Source organism: Saccopteryx bilineata, chromosome 9 (assembly GCF_036850765.1).
Source record: "Saccopteryx bilineata isolate mSacBil1 chromosome 9, mSacBil1_pri_phased_curated, whole genome shotgun sequence".
NCBI classification, from domain to species: Eukaryota; Metazoa; Chordata; class Mammalia; order Chiroptera; family Emballonuridae; genus Saccopteryx; species Saccopteryx bilineata.
The window spans coordinates 37,567,374-37,573,646 of NC_089498.1; positions in this window are offsets into that span (position 1 = coordinate 37,567,374).

Sequence of the window (6,273 nt, forward strand, 5' to 3'; positions counted from 1 at the left end):
TTCTTACCGTCCAAAAACATAGTTTTTGAAAGAGGAAACATTTCTTCATCGCCCCGGCCATGAGGACGAGCTCTGCGAAAAAAAAAAAAACAAACAACAAAAAACTGTTTCGAGGAATCAGGAAAGAGATGATAAAACATTTGCAAAAATAAAGATAAAAAAACAAAAAATCTGCAACTAAAGGTGAATAACCATAACCATAAAAGCACACTTAGTAGAATGACACATCATCAAAACTAGTATGCTTCTTTCTTTCACTTTGTCCCTCAGTGTTCTGAGTTGAAATTTCTTTGATCTTTTAGATCTTTGATCAAGATTTTAGCACTATTAAAGTCGGATTATATTTTGTTACTCACAGAATCATAGTTTTATCCTGACCATTTCTGAATCACTTAAAGATTGTATAGGGGGGGGAATTGCACAGGTAATAGTCATTTATCCTTTGGTTTGCTCACCATTCTGCCAGTTGGCCCAGCATTCTCTGTGTCTGCCTGGGCAGGCCTTCTTCCATGCTCAGCAGGTCTAGTCAGTGCCAAGGGGACTAGAGTATTTATTTTCCTCTTCAGTTGATAATTCTTTCTTCTCAGTTTACAAATATTTTTTGGTGCTAAGTGGTGGGGATTTAGCAACAAACAAGATAAACACAACCCTTACCCACATGGAGTTTACCCTTAAAGCCAGCAAGACAGACATTCAGTAATTACAATTTTTCTGTTACTATTCTATTAGAAAAAAGTACAAGATACTTTGAGAGATTTTAAGAAGGGATCAAACGTGGTCTGTGGATTTGGGAAAGCCTAAAAAAGGAGTAGAATTTGGCTAGGTGATGCAGATGAAGTGGATGTACCAGTCAGAGGGAATGTCTTATCTAAAAGTCTTTGTGATGCAGGAGAAGGGCCCATCTGCTTCTCCACCCCTCCCCCTCTCCTTCCTCTCTCTCTCTCTTCCTCTCCTGCAGCCAAGACTCCATTGGAGCAAAGCTGGCTCAGGCACTGAGGATGGCTCTATGGCCTCTGCCTCAGGCGCTAGAATGGCTCTGGTTGCAAGGGAGCGACGCCCCAGATGGGCAGAGCATCGCCCCTGATGAGCATGCCAGGTGGATCCTGGTCAGGCACATGCGGGAGTCTGTCTGACTGCCTCCCCGTTTCCAACTTCAGAAAAATACAAAAAAAAAAAAAAAAAGTCTTTGTGATGGGAGAAATTTAAGACAAGACCAGAGCGGCTGAAGTGCAGTGTCCTGGTGGGAAGTGGTGAGATAGGCAGGGTCTGTGGCCGAAGAAGTTTTCTGATTTTTACCCTAAAAGAGATGGGAAGCCTTTGAAAGATTTAACTCTCACCATAAGGAAATGAGAGCCTGTTGGAGGCTTTCTCTACAGGATGAGGAGATACACCATGTTGCTTTCTTGCAAGTCATGGGGACCCAAGCGATCATAATAAAATCTTCCTGTACAGATCTGTGCCTCACTGATGCCCAATATTGTACACATTCTACAAAGCCAAAGAATTTTTAAACAGGTGGCATGATATAATCCTCTTCAAGTTACTTGAGAAGTAAGATGGCCTGTTAATTGAATATGTTTAGTTACCTGAGGGCTACTATGATTAACTATCTCAGTTATCTAAAAGATATGCATTCTAGTGTCAGCCTATTCTGTCCACAGCTTCACCTCTTACTGGTGTGTGACCTAAGGCAAATTACTTGTCCTCTCTGTCATCTGTAAATGGAGGTAACAGCATTATCTACCCAATAGGATTGCTTTGAGGACTGAAGTAGTTAATGTTAGGCCGGACAAGAGTGCCTTCCTACAACAAGGTAGGAGCTTAAAAGTATTAGCTATTATTACCATATACTCATACATAAATTATAAACAAATTATATCCATAGAATTATAGTAGCTGGAAATGCACTTCAAAACAAGGTCAAGATGTTCTTAATGTTTTGATGATTCAGGCACTGAACTATATACATAATTTGGAAGGTGATGATATGGATTCTGTAGTGTATCACAAAGGATGGTAAAATATTTCCCTTACTTGCCACATCTTATCATTTCATTTATTTCCATAGACTGGAGGAAAATTTTGTAATTTGAAATCTGTCAGCCCTGGCCAGTTGGCTCAGTGGATAGAGCATCGGCCTGGTGTGCAGATGTCCTGGGTTTGATCCCCGGTCAGGGCACACATGAGAAGTAACCATCTACTTCTCTTCCTCTCCCTCTCCCCCTTCTCTTTCTCTTGCCCTCTCACATCCAGTGGCTCAGTTGGTTCAAGGATCAACCCCAGATGCTGAGGTTAGCTCAGTTGGTCTGACCATCGGTCCCAGACAGGAGTTGCCAGGTGGATCCCAGTTGGGGCACATGCAGGTGTCTGTCTCTCCATCTCCTCTCCTCTCAAAAAAAAAACAACAACAAAAACTCTTGTTTGAAAGCCAGATGAATAGATTATTATGCAAATCTATCTCGTGTGTCTTAAGTACTTTTTTTCATTTTTATTTTTTAGATTTTATTCATTTTTAGAATGAGAAGATAGAGGGGGGAGCAGGAAGCATCAATTCCCATATGTGCCTTGACTAAACAAGCCCGGGGTTTCCAAACCAGCAACCTCAGCATTCCAGGTTGACGCCTTCCCCACTGCACCACCAGAGAAAGTACTTGTAATAATAGCTTAAGCATTTGGCATAAATGTATATTTAGAAGGTTTCAGAGAAATTAACATATCAAATTAACCATGTTTCACAGGAGATCTGAAAACATATCTCTAATATTTTGAGAATTGAGGTATCTGTCAGGTTTGAGTCTCAGTAGATATTTATCGTGGTACATTAGCTATAATGTGATGGTGATCGTCAGTCATTTTGCATTGGTTAGGGCAACTTTTAATTGAGACTAACTGAAAACCATCCCTGTCTAGACTTAGCATAAAGAAAGATTTGCTCAAATATTTTAGAGCATTCTTCATGAAATACCCAGGACACATCAGAAACAAGATCTCAAATGCTTAAGTGTCTTCATGTCCGTGTGTGTGTGTGTGTGTGTGTGTGTGTGTGTGTGTGTATGTACCTATTGATTTCGTTATTTTTTCTGCCTGTGCACAAACTTTCTTCACATGGCTCCTGACTGCCTCAATGTTCATGGTTTTGATTACTAAAAAAAAGGCCAACTCTTCTTTTAGTTCCTGTTACATAGACTCTCGAATTGCCCCAACTGGGTTAAGTGCTAATATAGAGAATGATCTAATGGCCGAGAGCATGTCATGACCCACTACCTTGGCAGCTATGGAGGGGATACAGAGGCACTCCTGAGCAAAGGGAGTGTAAGCAGACAAACCCATCAATATCCATTTCAAATGTTAGATCACACTGTAGTCACTCTGATGGAGTCTTGGTCACTCTGCTGACCAATTTGTTCTTTCCCAGGTGATATTATCCCCATCCTTGAGGGGAATATTTAAACGTCAATTTTTACCTTTGGAAGCACTATTAAAATCATAACAGTTAAGATGCTGCTATGTATCAAATGATTCTCTTAGGACATCCCTGAATTTCATAAATGGGTTCTATGATTGAAAAAGAAAATTCTGACATAGTTAAACTTACAGTTAGAAAATACTGTGAATGTCCATTATAAGACACTTTTCCATGTGTCAGATTTTCCCCATGAGTTAAAACATATCATCTGTGCACTTAAGAATAATAATAGTACATGACATCAGTGCACACAACGATAGGTGTGTGCCATGTAAGCACATGGAAATAGGTACAACTCATCTGCACTCGTGAAGAGAGCTGTATGTATCAGTGCACATGAGGCTAGTGCCTATAGTCTGTGCATATAAAGAGAGGTAATGTCATCTGTGCACATCAGGAGAGGTAATATGTATCTATTATGAGCCCAGGAGTGTCTTGTTCTAATGCTTTCACTCCACTGAATAAGCACCAATTACCTGTTACAGAATGATTGTAATCTAAGTTATTCCAGTGCTTATAAAGCACAAAACTGACAGTAAAGGAGGGTGGTTTTTGTTTTTTTATTTGTGATATATGTGACACCAGTCTCCATCATGGAAATGTGATGAGCTCTGGGGACAAAACAGGGTGATGTTAACTAGCATATAACCCAACTAACCCTCTGTTCCTGTAGAGAGGATTGATCCCATGGAGTTGTTAGGCAGTAAGCTAACATGAAAAGCTAGCAGAGTGTCTGGCACTAGGAGGCATTAGATAATTTGTCCATCCAAAAAGAACTGGCTACTCAAGACCCAGTTCTTGGTTTTTAATACTATTCTGCAATAAAAAGAACTGGGCTCCTTGGGGAAACGGCTGGTTCCAAGGCTGAGGCAGGAAACGTACTCGATGTGCCTGGAGCATTTTGCAGGCCAGAAAGCAAGGGAGTACTCAAAGCACAAGACAGTGGGGGTCTGTGTCTTAACTCCAGTTGCCTTAACAAAATATTGTATACTGCTCGGCTTTTTTTTTTTTTTCAATTTAGAAAATTTAACAGGGTGACATTGATCAGTAAAGTAAAGGTACATAGGTTTCACATAAACATGTCCGTAGCATTTGAACTGTTTATTGTGTTGTGTGGCCATCACCTAAGGTCAAATCATTTTCTGTCACCATACATTTGTCCCTCTTTACCCCCAACTCTCCTGCCCTGCTTGGCTTTAACGACAGAAATTCCTTACAGTTCCGGATGCTAGCAAGTCCAAGATCAAGTGCAAGTAAGGCGGGTTTATTCTGAGGCCACTTCTCTTGGTGTGCAGGCAGCCGCCATGTCACCGTGTGCTCACATGACCTCTTCTTCGTGGGCGTGCCAGGAGAGAGAGAGAGCAAGCTCTCTGGTGTTTCTTTTTATAAGGGCACTAGTCCCATTTGAAGAGAGCCCTCATGAACTCAATCTAACCCTAATTACCTCCCAAAGGCCCCATTTCTAAAAACCATCATATTTGGGACTAAGGTTTCAGCATATGAATACGGGGGGCGGGAAGGGGGAGGGAGAAGGTGTGGCAGACACAAATATTCAGCCCATAGTAGTATATCAAAGGATCACAGGAACCAAATGAAAGAGCCCCCAGTGCCCAAAGAGCCTCAATGCTAATATGAATGGCAAAACAACTAATGCATTATTGGATTATAACACAAAGTATAAAATAAATATCCTGAGTCCAAGCTGATATAAATAAATAACTTAGTAAATAAATGGCAAAGAAGAGACAAATCTCCCATGCAGAAGAATTCAAAATAATTCATGTCAATACTCTGAGCTGGGGGGGGGGGGGGACATAACCTCCCCTGAGTGTGGGATGCACATAGTGACTTCCTCCTGAAGAGCAGAGCAGGGGAGGGAAAAATAAAGAGAAATGTTACACCGGAGAAACTGGACAAATAGTACTACAGCCAGATGGTCAAGGTCAACATCAGTAGTCATAAGCCACGTTGATATAATGAGATGAAAATTGCACTTAACCTCTTTGATCTGCCTCTCAAGAACTCATAATCACAGTCACCTTGAGAAAAACACCAAATCCAATAGAGGGACATTTTACAAAATACCTGATCAGTACTTCTCAAAACTGTCAATGTTATAAAAAACATGGAAAGTCAGAGGAAGTGTGACTCTGAAGAATCCTAAGGAGACATGACAACTAAACATAACGTGGTGTCCTGAATGCGATCCTGGAACAGAAAAAGGACACTGGGTAAAAACTAAAGAAATCTCAAAAAAGTAATGACTTTAATAATTTGATAATGTATCAATATTGGCTCATTAATAAATATACTATACTAATATGTTAATAATAGGGACACCGGGTACAAGGCAAACAGGTAATCTCAGTGCTATCTTTTCAATATTTTGAAAATCTAAAATTGTTCTAAAAATAAAGTCTTTAGAAAAAAAACACATTTGAGGTACATGACAGTGTTAACGTTAACCTAGAACACATTAAACATTAACAGATCAGAGTAAACCCGGACGTTAACCCAATCAATAAAGTTGAGCTCAGCAGAAAACCTTGAGCCTCACTCACTTCCTACCTTGACCACTAGTGGTGACTGTGTCTCTGCCAGGCAAACCATGACATCCAGAGTAATGGAGCCAGAGAAGGGGAGCAGCCTGCAGGAGCTCCTGCAGGAGGGGAGGGCAGTGGGGAAGAGGGAAGAAGATGTGGAGAGAGACCGTCTGGGGGCTGTGAGACGATGTGGAAGCCCAGGGAGCCATTTTTGGGCTTTGAGGATTCCCATCCTCATATGAAAGTCCACACGCCAGGTCTGAT